This window comes from Fulvia fulva, chromosome 14 (assembly GCF_020509005.1).
Source record: "Fulvia fulva chromosome 14, complete sequence".
In the NCBI taxonomy this organism is placed as follows: domain Eukaryota; kingdom Fungi; phylum Ascomycota; class Dothideomycetes; order Mycosphaerellales; family Mycosphaerellaceae; genus Fulvia; species Fulvia fulva.
Window position 1 is genome coordinate 204,911 of NC_063025.1, and position 15,782 is coordinate 220,692.

Here is a 15,782-nt window from a genome sequence, read left to right on the forward strand (position 1 = left end):
GCGAAATTGGTAGGCCTATCGTAGTGAACGACTTTCTTAACGTTAAAGGTCCGGATAGCTCGAACAAATTCCTTGAAGTTTAGGCTACGTAAAACGGCGCTACTAGTACTAGTGCTCGTAACCTACGTATATATAGGCTACCTAACGGCACTAGTGTAGATAGTATCGCTCGATCTCTTAGTATAACGTATAACGGCGGTACTCTAGTACCGTACGTTAGTTATGTTTATCCGCCTATCGATCTCGATAGAGAGGAGACAATATATACTACCTATACCGGAGGCGAGTATATATTAGATTGTCCCGGCTAATTCCGTACCGGCTTGACTTTAGATCGAAATGTAACTAAAGAAGTATATAGATATAGGCGGGAACTCGTTAAAGAGGCTAATACTCGCGCTCGTATCGCTCGTAATTTCACGAGTTATCTACGTAGGTCTAGGTATAATAGATATATATACTTTCCGTCTTAAGTCTCGGGGGTGTCTCTCTTACCGATATGTACCGTACACGATTATACGATTAATCGGCGGCCCGATATACCGTGTTATAGCTAACGTCTACTTCGCGGAGAGAGGTATCCTTAGAAGCCGCCGAACCCTAGTACGGAACCTGTCTAGACTATGCCCTTAATAACCGAATACTACTTAGGCTGATCCTATAAACGTATATAACGCGGCCTAAAGAAAACACGGGATCTATTAGCGCTTCGATAACATCGTCTTAACAAATATAACCTAAATAGATAGATCGATTTGTCATTCCCCTATTCTAGGACCCTATCCGGCCTATATAGGTATATATCTATTAGGGCGAGAGCCTGGCCTATAAGATATAAGGGTGAAAGCGAGAATGCAGGTGCGAAGTGTAGATACAAAAGGGTATGGTATGATTGCTACACAAAACAAAAGACGAAGAAAGCAAGAGAGGCCTGGGGAAGGCCAGATATTTATACGCGACCCTCGCGAGTGCGTGTCCCCGCATCAACAGGGCTAACCCGTGCGAAGCCGCGCTCAGCAGCTTTGCTCAAAACCTTATTCTAACCTGCCCTACGTTCCGAGTCTTCCACGTGCTTCAAAGTTTGGTAGAGGGGTGAATTTGGAGGGCTGGGTCCCGTAGTGAATGTTGCGGGGCATGTGATTCTTGGCGCTCACACACCAAGCTGGACTGTCACTTCTTGACGACTTCTGAGCGCTCTGAGGCTCTTCTGTCCCCACCTTCTGTACACTCTGTGGGGAGACCATGACAGTAGCCCCCCCGAACAAAGCTGAGTTCCTACGAAGCCGTAGTAGTTCCACATATCGAGGATGTTCAGCTTCAGTACCAGGCCTAGGCCTGATGTCATGGTCGATACACCATTGGTAAGCCCCGTCGAAGAGCTCAGATTCGAAGAGCCTGCCGATGTTGACTTCTGGGCCGTCTGCGCGGGCGTGGTATTCTTCGATTGCTTGACGATTGAAGATGATATGTTGGATAGGTTCCCATGAGGTATCCCACTCAGGGCAACCTTGCCATTCGACTTCATACTTGATCGGCGGTAGTCCTTCAACGTCGTTAGGCTCTGCGCGGATTCCCCGGATCTTGCGGACGGCATAGTCGTCAGAAGGTAGGTTAATAGGCTCGTCGACTTCTACTTCATCGGGAGGACCTGGCATGTCTTGGTTTTGGTTCGGGAATGGGTCCTCAGCCGACGGCCGAAGGCGTACGGGATGGAAGACGTCGTGGATCTTCATGTTCGCAGGAAGAGCTAGACGGTAGGCGTGTGAACTGATACGCTCGGTGATCTCAAAAGGACCTAGGTTCTTCCAGTTCAGCTTCTTGGAGGGGCGGTCCGTCTTGATGTTCTTAGAGTTGAGGTAGACCATATCGCCTACTTGGTAGTCGGGAGCTGGCTGGCGACGACGATTGGCTTGATCCTCGTAGATTGCTTGTGCGTACACCATCTCGTCGTGAACTTCTTCATGGATCTGTGAGAGCATAGTAGCGAACGCGTCTGCTGCTTGCTCGTTTGCGTCTTCGGTAGGCGGGAGAGGTTCTTCTGGTTCCATGCCTGTACGAGGGTGGTAACCTCTCGTAGTATAGAAGGGAGAGTAGCCAGTAGTCTCCGAGTCCCAGTTACGAGTAGCGAACTCCACCGCAGGGATATGCTGAGGCCAATCCTTCTGGTGGTAGTCGACGAAGCAACGAAGGACCTGCTCGAGGATAGCGTTCGTAATTTCGGTCTGGCCGTCGGTCTGTGGCTGAAAACTGGTCGAGAGGTTATGCTTGATGCCCAGGATAGCACACAGACGCTTCCAGAAGTGCGAGATGAACTGGGTGCCTCTGTCAGAGGTGATGCTATCCGGGAGGCCTTGAAAGCGCCAGACGAATTCGTAGAACAAGCGAGCAGTCTCCTTTGCGGTCATGCTCCAGCACGGGATCATGTACCGGTCCTTGGAGTGACGGTCCACGATCACTAGAAGGGCCTTTGCTTTCACGCCGCTAAAGGTCTTGCCGTGAGGAAGATCGGTGATAAAGTCCATAGTGATGTGCTTCCACGGACGATCAGGAGCCGGGAGAGGGTGCAAGAGACCGTGGGGACGGTGGCGGTTAGCTTTGGCTCTTCGGCAAGTAGCGCAGTTCAGCACGTAGCGGCGGACGTCCTTCCAGGAATGCGGCCACCAGTAACACCTAGCGAGGAGCTTGTGGGTCTTGGCTACGCCTGGGTGACCCCCAGAGGCGGAGTCGTGGATGATTTGAAGAATCTCAGCTCGGATATTAGAGCCTTCGGGCTGCGGTACGTAAAGCTTCTTACGGAAGTAGACGACACCTTCCTGGAGCTCGCACTCGGACAGCGAGAAGCCCGGGAATGTCCTCGCGCCAGATCCAAGGGCCTGAACTAACTCTTGGGCGTCTATGTCGGCATCGTACGCTGTTCGTACTCGTGCCATAATGCCTTCGGGCTGCTCCTCATTATCAAACCCCTCAAAGTCTGATTCGGATGAGCCGTCGGTCGTTACTGAGCCCTCTTCATCGTCGTTCAAGTCCTCAGCGTCCGAGGCGTATTCTTCAGGCTCGGATTCATCGTCACTCTCGTCAAGGTAGGCAGGAGCGAGCACGAGAGTAGCAAAGGAAGCGGCGAGCGTAGGCTGGCCGTTCGATAGGTACTCTCGAAGCTCGGAAGAGAGGTTGTGCTCTTTGATGACTTGTTGCCCTGCGATTTGCCGGCCCCCTCTTCGATCAACTGGAGAGTCACCAGGGCGGCGGGTAAGGGCGTCGGCCATCGAGTTGGCCTTGCCGGGCGTGTACGAGATCACGAAGTTGAACCGGGAGAGGAACTCGCTCCAGCGGGCCTGGCGACGATTGAGCAGCTTGCTCTTCATAAAGTAGACGAGGTTCTTATGGTCGGAGCTTACTTGGACGGGCATAGCAGAGCCTTCGAGCTCGGGGCGCCACTCTTCGAAAGCTTTGACGATGGCGAGAAGCTCCTTGTCGTAGATCTCGTAGTTACACTCCGTAGCGGTCATCTTCTTGGAGAGGAAGGCGACAGGTAACCAGGGGGATTCAGGCGAGCGGCGTTGTAGCAGGACACCGCCCACCACGCCGTCGGATGCGTCGGTCTCTACACGGGTCTCCAGTTCGAAATCGAAGTGCCGTAGAAGCGGGTTCTTAACAAACTTCGCTTTGAGCAAGTCAAAAGCCTCCTGGCATTCGTCGGTCCAGGCGAACTTCTCACCCTTGCGCGTGAGCTTCGTCAAAGGGCGTACCACGCCCGAAAATGCGTGGATGAAGCGGCGGTAGAAGTTGGCAAAGCCTAGGAAACCCTGGACCTCTTTGACGTTCGTAGGAGCATCCCATTCGACGATAGCGTCGATCTTCTCTTGGTCCATCTTGATGCCGTCTGCGGTAATGATCAAACCAAGGAACTTGACTTCGGTCTTCTCAAACTCGCACTTGTCGATGTCGAGCTGCAAGCCGGCGTCTGCGAGCTTCTGAAGGACCTTACAGACGTGCTCGCGGTGCTCCTCCTTGGTCTCGCTGTAGACTAGGATGTCGTCGATGTAGGCAGTGCAGAACTGATCGAGGAACTCCTGAAGGATGTCGTTAATGAAGTTCTGGAAGGTACTAGGCCCGTTACAAACGCCGAAGGGCGTAACGAGCGACTCGAACAGCCCGTAGCGAGTACGGAAGGCTGTGAGATACTCGTGTCCTTCTGCCATTCGTAACTTGTTGAACGCAGCGATGACATCGAGCTTGGTGAAGTACTTGGCCTTAGAGAGGCGCTCGAGCGTCTCCTGAATCAACGGTATTGGGTAGCGGTTCTTCTTTGTAACAGCGTTCAAGCCTCGGTAGTCTACGCAGAAGCGTAGACCACCGCCGGGCTTCTTGACGAACATGACGGGACTGCCAGCGCTGGAACGGCTCGCTCGAATGAACCCCTTCTTTAGGTTCTCTTCGAGGTATCTCTTGAGGACGATAAGCTCTTCTCGGGACATGGAATATAACGGTCCGAACGGTGTCTCTGCACCTTCTTCTAGCTCAATCTTGTGGTCGTGAGGGCGATGAGGAGGCAGCTCGTCTGCGGCTTTAGCATCGAATACGTGGAGGATGTGGTGTGCCCAAGGAGGGACCTTCGTAGCAGGGTCGGTAGGTGTACGCTTCTTGTCGAGCTTCTCGAGGGCGATGTCGATATCGCGGAGAGAGGCGGCGAAGACTTGAGCTTTGGGCTGCTTAGCAGCAGTGGTGAAGGCAGCGGCGTTCACCTGGAAGATCTTGGTATACTCAGGACCGCGCTGAGGCGGCGGAGAAGGCGGAGGTGCCGGAGGAACTTCTGGAGGGAAGCTGACAGTAAGGGAAGTCCAGTCGATGATAGGTCGGTGTCGTCTGAACCAGGGGAGGCCGAGGATAAACTTCTGATGCGGTAGGGACGTAAGGAAGCTGGTGATCGACATACGCTTGCCTCCGAGGGTGATTGACGTGTGTACAACATGAGTAATCTTACCAGTGGTAGTCTCCGTGCCGTCAAAGAGTTCAAGGGTGCGAGGGTACTTCAGTTCCTGGGGTTCGAGGTTGAGAGAGGTCGCGAGTTTATAGTCTATAAAAGACTCGCCTAGTGCGCCAGTGTCCATGAGAGTGAGATTGGAAGAAGAGAGTTTCTTTGAGCCGATATTTACATTCGTGACGAACGGTTTGCAAGCGTGGTCCTTGCCCGTCTCGTCGTACAGGTCTAGCTGTGCTGTATTGATCCTCAACTTCTTTCCTCTCTTCACTTTCGGTAAACGTTGTTCTTGGTCTTCATCGCGTCGATGAGGAAGACCTAGGCTTTTTCCTGCTCAGCGGGAGCAGCAGGAGCAGGCTCGATAGCGCCGACAGCGCCGCGAACCGGGTTGCGGGCGTTACGGGCAGCGAGCTGCGGACAGTTGGCTGCGATGTGGCCTGGACCGCCGCAGTAGGTGCAGAGTCCGGCCTGGCGACGGCGAAGCTTCTCTTCGGGAGTGAGCTTACCGTTGACGAGGCCCTGGACTCGAGGGACGGCGGCACCAGCGCTGAGATCCATAGCGTCACCTACAGAGACGGGAGGGAGAGCCGTAGGAGCGGCGGCGCCTAGTGGAGCAGCGAAGTGGCTTCCGGGACCACGAGGCTGACGACCTTGAGAACGGGAAGCGAGGAGAGAGGCGGTGTGTTTCATGTTGGAGTCGAGGCGCTGGCAGGTCTCGACGAGCTCACGGAAGCTCATAGCACCGACGTCCTTGTCCTCGAGGGCTCGAAGAAGCTCTGCTGACAAACCACGGCGGAGAGTGCTCTTCTTGGTCTCTTCGTTGTAGCCGGTGAACCCGATGTCGCGGTTGAAGGCCGCGAGGTACTCGGCGAAGCTCTTGTTCTTCTGGAGGAGGTTGTGGATGGCGTTCTGGGCGGTGGCTCTACGGTCTGGATCACCAAAGGCAGCACGGAGGTCCTGCATCAAGGTGAGGACGTCCGGGCAGCCGATAGTCTGCGTAGCGTTGTCGATGTAGTGTTGTACCTGAGCCGCGGCGTCTCCCCGAAGGAGGGAGAAGACGTACGTGACTTTGTCCTTCTCTTGCGGAAAGTGGTCGGCATTAGCCAACAGCTTGATGGTGAGCTGTGTCTCAAATGCCTCAAACTTGCTCTTGTTGCCGTCGAACTCGTCTGGGTCGTTGACCTTCTTGGAGAAGTGCTGGCGGCGGTTGTCGTCGGCGTGCGGGGCGAGGTTCTGGAAGGTGTTCACAATACCTTGAAGGTATGTTGCTTGGTTGTTTGCTTGCTCGACCTGCTGGGCGGTCTCGCGGAAAGAGGAGACGGTGCGGTTGATGAGAGCGTAGGCGGTGTCGGGGTTGGCGTTTGCCCAGGCACCGAAGGCAGCGGCGTTCGAGAAGGGGATGTCAGTCCACTCACTGAAGTGGAATGGAGTGTCTTGGTTGTCGAGGTTGACACCTCTATCGGTGGCATGGTCACCCATGAGGATGACTCGAGTGGTTGACGGTTTGTTGGTCTTTTGTGATGTCAGGGCGAGAGCCTGGCCTGTGAGATGCAAGGGTGAAAGCGAGAATGCAGGTGCGAAGTGCAGATGCAAAAGGGTATGGTATGATTGCTACACAAAACAAAAGACGAAGAAAGCAAGAGAGGCCTGGGGAAGGCCAGATATTTATACGCGACCCTCGCGAGTGCGTGTCCCCGCATCAACAGGGCTAACCCGTGCGAAGCCGCGCTCAGCAGCTTTGCTCAAAACCTTATTCTAACCTGCCCTACGTTCCGAGTCTTCCACGTGCTTCAAAGTTTGGTAGAGGGGTGAATTTGGAGGGCTGGGTCCCGTAGTGAATGTTGCGGGGCATGTGATTCTTGGCGCTCACACACCAAGCTGGACTGTCACTTCTTGACGACTTCTGAGCGCTCTGAGGCTCTTCTGTCCCCACCTTCTGTACACTCTGTGGGGAGACCATGACAATATCTATTGTTATATATAAAGGGAAACCCGAATAGGTGAAAACCCTTCCCGCCCCCGACTACTCCTTATCTAGTTTAGCTTTCCCTCTGAACGTACGTAGTCTATATCACTACCCCGTTAGCCCCCGCTCCTAGCCGGTCTCGTCGCGCTACGTCGTGTCCTCTCTTCCTATACTACTCCTACTAGGCGGTACTGTTCTAGCTAGCCCTTCTCTAGTATCTAGTTCGTAATACGCCGTAGGTCCTTAGCGTTATTAAGAAGTACCCTAATCGTCCGGTTCCTCGCCTTTACTATCTACTCCCCCCTTCCTAGCGACCACCTCGGATAGACGAGGAGTACGTGCCGTACGTTCTAGGAGCGATAGCCGTAGGGGTAGCTAGTATTCGTGTATCCTAGAACCTTCCTCTATAATAGGTACCCGTAGAGGCCGATATGTCCGCTTCGTAGTTAGGTTACTATACTACTCTATACCCTCGTAAGGCGGTAGTAGATAAGCTTCGGGGGGTACTTGACCGCGGATTTTGTAGCTAACTATTCCTTAGGTTATCCCGCTAGCTAAGGGCGTCCACTATACCCTATAACCTAGTTGTTCTACCTCTCTTTCTATAGTTACTCTATAAACGATTTCTTACCTTCCTATTATATTACTAGCTATTCGTCCCTTACCCGGTAGTTCGGCTCGTTTCCGGGTCGAATACCCCTATACGCTAGTACTGATTCGCGGGCCCTTACGACTATACTAGCGATGACCTTCTATACTAGGTACTATGCCGACTTGCCTAAGTAGGAGGTCCGTAGTCCCTAGATATATAGGTCGATCGGCGGTATAGCGGTCTCGTACTTAAGTATCCTCGTTAGTATCGACTTATATACCCCGGTGACCTTCCTTAGGCATTAGTTTTGGATCTTCGCTAGCGGCGCGACGAGTCCCTTCGATAGGTAGGCCCTCTCGCCTAAGGACTATACTTAGCTACTATAGGTAAGGACTGGCCGTATAATAGCCGTATATAGAAGTCGTAACTACCGGAAGTCCGCCCCCTATATAGACGTAGTGAGCCTCTAGTATAATGCTATATTCTGTTTAGCTTTCCGTAATATTGCCTATACGTACTTCCTCTACCGTAGCGCCGGGTCTACCTATAGTCCGAGGATCCTAAGCTAATTTGCCGGGTTAGTCGTATACCCCTATATCTAGATAGAAGCTTATATATTATAGAACCGTGGCCGGCGCGTAAAGTGTATTAGATTGTACTTTTCTAGGGCAAACCGAGCCCCGTACCTCCTAGCCTAGTCCTCGTAGATCTTATACTTCTCTTCTAGTAGCCTATAGTTCTCCTTAGTCGAGGAAGACTACGCTAGGATGTTTATGTCGTCTACGAAGCCGCTCGTAGCGGTGTTCTAGGATTCTAGGGCTAGGAGTAGCGTCGCTATAAAGAAGAGGAATAGGATAGGTACTAGCGGTAAGCCTTACGGGATTCTAGTATACACTACTTATAATAGGCTTTTATACTAGCCGACTAGGATCGACGTACTACGGTTTTAGAGGTAGGACCGTATAAAGTTAATAAGCTATTTAGGGAGTCCTTTCGACCTTAGGATATAGAGTAGCCGCGGGTATAACACGTAGTCAAAGGCTCCTAATATATCTAGACTAAGTAAGGATACTACCTTATCCCTATTCCTATACTAGATAGCCTTTACCTAAGAGGTAATAAGTTCTATCGCGGATAGCGTCGATCGCTATAGGCGCGCACCTATCTAGGTATCCGGGAGTAGGGAGTGTTCCTCTACCGCCTCGGAGAGTCTCGTTATAACCAGCTTCTTAAGCGCCTTCCTAAGAGTGTTAAGGAGCGTAATTAGGCGGTACGACTTCACCTACATATAGTCTTCCTTCTACGGCTTACGTAGGACTACTGTCGTCGATTGTTTAAAAGCTATCGGGTGGTACCCGGTCTATAGGTAGGTGTTAAAGATCGCTATAACTACTAGGGCTAGTTGATCTCTACGCTTCTTTAGTAGCTCGTTTAGGATCCTATCCGGCCCCGGGGCTTTCTTCGCCGGTAACTTCCTTAGTATAGCGGCAACTTCTCCCTCGGACACCTCCTGTTAGACCGCGATACTAGGGGCTAGGGGAGTAGAGCTGTTTATGTCGCTTAGATTAGCCTCGACTAGGGGCGGGAAGAACTTGCTAGCTAGTAGACGCGCCTTAGCCTCGGGGTCGCTAACCGGGCCACTAGGCGATTATAGCGCTAGGATAGAGAAGGAGGGGCCCTATATAGGGTCCTGTCGGGCCTATTTCGCTAGCTTCTATATCCTCTCTAGCTTACCGGCGATTTCTTCTACTATAGCCCTCTAGCCGACTGCTTTCTCCCTTCGTATTATAGCTTGCTTCTATTAGTATGCCTCCCTATATACGTTCTAGGCCTCCTCGCTATAGCTGCTCGTCTATACCCGGCGGGCTCTCCTTGCTTCTCTTACTACCGTAGTGCACTCCGGCGTCTAGTATAGTTTAGACTATATCGTTAGTTAGGTAAGCGGAACGTAAAGTAAGGTCGCTTTTCTTATTTCGTCTATTAACCCCTAGACTACTTCGTCTATCTCGTCTTTACTATTGTATTGCTACTACGCGATCTAGACTAGCCTCTTAGAGTTATCGAGGTACGCCTAGATGTTAGCCTAGTAGGCCTTTCCCTAGTTTAACTTAGGGGTTCTCGCTAGTATACGTTATATCTATATCGTAATAGAGGTCCTAACTAGTATATAGTCTAACGACGCCTCGAGTTTGTATTAGAACGTAAACGAGGCTAAGTATAATATAGGAAAGCGGGAGTACCTCGGAGTACTAAAGGGCCTTAAGAAGGTGTAGCGCTACCTCGTAGGAGTAGACTTTATCCTCGAAGTTAATACTAAAACGCTAGTATAGTAGTTAAATCGGGTAGTATCCGACATTCTAAACTCTATAATAGTAAGGTAGGTTACTTAGATCCGGCTATTTACCTTTGAAGTAAGGCATATCGATAGGAAGAAGTACTCCGGACCGGATATACTGTCTCGTAAACTACCTATAGCTAAGGAGCTTACGGAACCTAACGATAACATTTATAAGATAATTGACGACAAATTCTTCCGTTACGCCGAGCTAGTTAATACTTTCCCCGTTATTCTAGAGCGTAAACGACTCCTCGAACCCTAGTATAGTAATAATTCCGAGCTTATAGCTCATATTCTAGTATATCGAACACGACTAGAAGGGGTCACCCGGGCTAAGTATCGAAACCTCGTTAAGAAGAGTCCTCGGTACTACTTAAGAGACAAGCTCTTATTTTATTAGCGGCGAAGGGGTACACCGATATAGCTAGTAGTAGACGATAATAATGCTTAGAAAGAGATCGTAATACACTATTACGAAAAGTATAGTTAACGGAGTATAGAGCTAGTATATAATCTTATTACTAGCCGGTATTACTAGGAGGGCTACTTCTCCGACGTATCGAATTAGGTAAGGACTTATACTCCTTATGACTTTCGCGAAGGCAACTAGAGAGTAGGAGAAATATACTTATCGACTTAGTAGGTTATAGGAGAGAGGTGGTACTACGATCCCGTCTATGTATATAGAAACGGGTACTTACTTATCGCCCGAGAAGCTCTAAGTAGGTAGATTAAGGCGAAGGTCGTACGGAAGCCTCTAAATTCGCGGGCGATTACTAAGTTCCTATACGAGATAGTGTTTAGCCGGCATAGATACTACTATAAGATTGTACTTAATAACACTAGTATTAACGATAGGGAGGTAGAGAGGATAGTTGTTAGTATAGGTATTAAGTATATCCGGATCTTACCCTACTACCCGTAGTTAAATATAACTATAGAAGTAGGATATCGACCTATTCTAGCTATATTAGCTAAGCGTACTAAGAACATCTACAAGTCCTAGGAACGATAGATTGCTACGGTACTTTAGGCTAATAGAAGCACGGTATCTAGAATTACGGGTATAACGCCGGCGGAGGTTCTATATAGCTATTATACTGTTCTCCCGATCGAGGTAGAATATCCGATATAGGCGAACTATAAATAGGGATCTATTAGATTAACGGAGGAGCTGTTAGCTATTCGGGTACGTTAATTTTAGGTACGGGATATAAGTCTTTAGGAGTTATAGTTACGGAGAGTAAGGCTTCGTACCCTAAGTAAGGAATACTTCGATACTAAACGTAGTATTAACTTCGAGGGGTTCTAGGTCGGGGATCTTATAGTTAAGTTTAACAAGCCGTATAAGGACGACCTATCTAGAAAGATAAAGTACCGCTAGCTTAGGCCGTATTATATAGCTAAGGTGTACTCGGGGTTTAGTATATACGTCCTCGAAGAGCTTAATAGTACGAGGTTAAAGGGTATATAAGCCCGAGAGAACCTAAAGCTAATCCTATAGTTAAGACCGGACCCGGAACTTAATCTTCCTAAAGCTAAAGACATTATACCGCTATAGGATAGGGTTAATGTCGCGAATGTCGAAAAAGGCGATCTTCTAAACGGGAATAGACCTACTACGTCCGAATCTAACGACAAAGAAGATGACGATATACTTCTAATAGGCATTAATAGAGCTACTATACTTCCGGAACCAGAATCTAAGCCGACGAGACTATAGGTACGGCCTTATAACCTTACTACGGAGGAGATAGCTAAATTTACTAGGATTTAGGTCAAAGGAGGGATAGGATTTTATTGTTTCTTTTTCTTAGGCGTAAGGAGTCTACTAACTTATAGTTCACTAGTACGATAGATATATATTAGCCTTTAGAAAATGCTTAGAAGGAGGCTCTTACTCCCTAGTCGTACCTCCTTTACTAAAGAGTTCACTTAGTAGTTTTGGTTTCTAACCTTAATTTGACTAGCTTCTAGTTCTAGTACCTAGTTTCTAGCGTACTTAACTAATTTCTAGGCTATATCCTTAATTTGAGAGTAGGCTTACTATAAAGACTAGACTTTAACTTAGCCTCCTTAGCCCCTTATAGAATTAACTTACGATCTCCTTAATATCTCTAGACTAACTAGTTAACTAGACGGCAGATCCGCCTTCCTTACGTATAACTTATAGGTATAGCTTCTTAGTTTATATTAGGCGTAGTAGAGGTGAAACTAGGGACAGTTTCGTAATAGAGGAGGATATATTAACGAGCTAAGGGCCCATTTAGACCCTAAAATTCGCGAGTCGAATCTCGTTAACCTTTAACGGTTAATTACGTAGCGGGTATATATAGAGGTACTACTAAGATATATATAGTTAGGAGGCGACCTTAGTAGGAAGGCGGGATTTGCGAGGAATCTCTCTATAAGGCGAAAATACGGGAATCTAAAAAATTTCAGATTTATTATCTTTTAGGATCACTATATATATTTCACGGCCCGTAGACCGGTAAGTATATATACCTACGCGTAAGCTATCCTAGGGTCACTAGGCGCGCCCTTACTTACTAGGGTAGTTAGTCGTCTATAATAGTCTAACGGTACTCTATAGATCTATACTAGCTCTACTACTACTAGGAAGTACCTAGAGGCGTAGCTATAATATCTAAGCGATATAAATAGCTCTACTCCCCTAGCTCCTAGTATCGCGGTCTAATAGGAGATATCTAAGGGAGAAGTTACCGCTATACTTAGGAAGTTACCGGCGAAGAAAGCCCCGGGGCCGGATAGGATCCTAAACGAGCTACTAAAGAAGTATAGAGATTGTCTAGCCCTAGTAGTCGTAGCGATCTTTAACGCCTACCTATAGACCGGCTACTACCTAACAGTATTTAAATAATTGACTATTATAGATATTATACCGTATCGATCTCTACGCCAAAACACGACACATTCGAAAGCTCTTATTAAGGCCATTTTAACGATATATAAAGTAGGCCACTGCCCCTAGGACTAAGGGAGTTCTACCTTATTTAATCTAGATAGCTTAAAGCTCTCTTCACCCTATTTCTTTAGCTCTAAACGCCGCGGAGGTGTCTAGCTACATTAGGCAACTCCTAGGTAATAGTAGCCTAGGCTACGGCACTAACGGCGCCTACGGCCCTATAGGTAAAGCCCCCCTAAGACAACTAGTAGCAACTTATAGAGGACGTAAAAAGTATAGAAACTAACGATTAGCTCCCTTACCGGTCTCTATAGGTAATAATCACTTAGCTACGTACGGCGCTTATACTATCGTATTACCGAGGGCAATAAGTAATAAGGACGACGTCCTAGGCGATTAGTAAGGCCACCCGGAATTAACACCCCTATAGCTAGGTATCGGTCGCGGCATCGATACTAGGCCCCCGCCTAACGTACGATATAGTTACGATCCGCATTATAGTATAGGAAGACTAGGCCGAAGTTACGAAGCTATCGAATAAGGAGCTCGCCTAACGAATTAACTAACTAGGGGTGGTCGTAGTGAACTAATAGTCTAACGGCACTCTATAGATCTATACTAGCTCTAGTACTACTAGGAGGCACCTAGAGGTATAGCTATAGTAGGCATCTAAGGTTACGGCATTAGCGAAGGTCTTAACGAAATAATTTACGATCCTAGTCGACGATATGCCTAAGGAGTTTAACCTAACTAACTAGGGTTACCTACGCGCTCTCTAGGAGGATAACCTAGTCACTCTTAACTCTCTAATCTAGAAGGCGACTTAGCTCTATAGGAAATGGCTAGAAAGCAAGAAGGCCTCGGCGCTAATAGTATAGCTATAAGACGCGAAAGCGGCGGATCTAGCGATAGAACAAGGCCTAGTCTAGTAATATAGCCTTAAGATAGTAGAAAAGCACTCCTTATCCTTTCGTGTCCTCTAATACTTCAAATGCTAATAGTATAGACACCAAACCTATACGTATATAAATAAGTAGGCCTGCTCGAACTATATAGAAGACTATATATCTAGGGAAGATAACGGATCTAGGGAATCATCGATCTCTACGCCAAAACACGACACATTCGAAAGCTCTTATCAAGGCTATTCTAACGATATAAAAAGCAGGCCACTGCCCCTAGGACTAAGGGAGTTCTACCTCATTCAATCTGGATAGCTTGAAGCTCTCTTCACCCTGTTTCTTTAGCTCTAAACGCCGCGGAGGTGCCTAGCTACATTAGGCAACTCCTAGGTAATAGTAGCCTAGGCTATAGTACTAACGGCGCCTACGGCCCTATAGGCGAAGCCCCCCTAAGACAACTAGTAGTAACTTATAGAGGACGCAAAAAGTATAGAAACTAACGATCAGCTCCCTTACCGGTCTCTATAGGTAATGATCACTTAGCTACGTACGGCGCTTATACTGTCGTATTACCGAGGGCAATAAGAAATAAGGACGACGTCCTAGGCGATTAGTAAGGCCACCCGGAATTAACACCCCTATAGCTAGGTATCGGTCGCGGCATCGATACTAGGCCCCCGCCTAACGTACGATGTAGTTACGATCCGTATTATAGTAAAGGAAGACTAGGCCGAAGTTACGAAGCTATCGAACAAGGAGCTCGCCTAACGAATTAACTAACTAGGGGTGGTCGTAGTGAACTAATAGTCTAACGGCACTCTATAGATCTATACTAGCTCTACTACTACTAGGAGGCACCTAGAGGCATAGCTATAGTAGGTATCTAAGGTTACGGTATTAGCGAAGGTCTTAACGAAACAATTTACGATCCTAGTCCACGACATGCCTAAGGAGTTTGACCTAACTAACTAGGGTCACCTACGCGCTCTCTAAGAGGACAACCCGGTCACTCTTAACTCTCTAATCTAGAAGGCGACTTAGCTCTATAGGAAATGGCCAGAAGGCAAGAAGGCCTCGGCGCTAATAGTATAGCTATAAGACGTAAAAGCGGCGGATCTAGCGATAGAACAAGGCCTAGTCTAGCAATATAGCCTTAAGATAGTAGAAAAGCACTCCTTATCCTTTCGTGTCCTCTAATACTTCAAATGCTAACAGTATAGACACCAAACCTATACGTATACAAACAAGTAGGCCTACTCGAACTATATAGGAGACTATATGTCTAGGGACTATATATCGACTACGAGACGGTACGCGAACTGTCCGGGGCACTACCTATCGTATAGTACGGAATGCCTATAGCGGAAACTAGCGAAAAACAAGGCAATCATAAACAGAACCGTCGCCCTAAGATTCTACGGCGACCGTAAGGCTAGCCTATACCGGAACTAACTAGCGGCGGTCGGGTATAAGCGCCCTAGGGCCGAGAACGATATAAAGGATACGTAGCCTAGGGCGTACGGGAGGCCACGTGCTCTACTAGCTACGGCGAGGGAATCTAACTAGGCCCGGCTCCCCTTTAGTATATAGCCGATAGGCGTAGACTAGGACGTATAGGGCAGTAGGACATAGGACGATATAGAGGAAATGATTGTCGATACCGATAACTAGCCTCGACACGCTTAGTATTATCTAGTATAACGTCAACTATAGTAAGGATATAGTCTAGAACCATTTCCTATACGAGGCGGACCCGCGCGTCTACTACGTCCTTACAATCTAGGAGCTATAGATTAACCCGTACTATAAGAGACTAACGACCTATAAGTTACTAGGCTATACGACATGCCTACGAGGCGACGGTAGACCCCGTACGTACTTCTATATCAGCAAGGACATACTAGAATCCGACTAGGAGGTAGTGTACTACGTAGACGAAGAAGGCGGGGGCGATATTACCTCCCTCTACGTAGGTAGCACCTAGATATACAACCTATATATACAACCGCTAGCCTCGAGGTCTAGCCGCGACCTAGGGGTCTATAGACACCTAGACAGTGCGCTTAAGAGACAAGGGTGC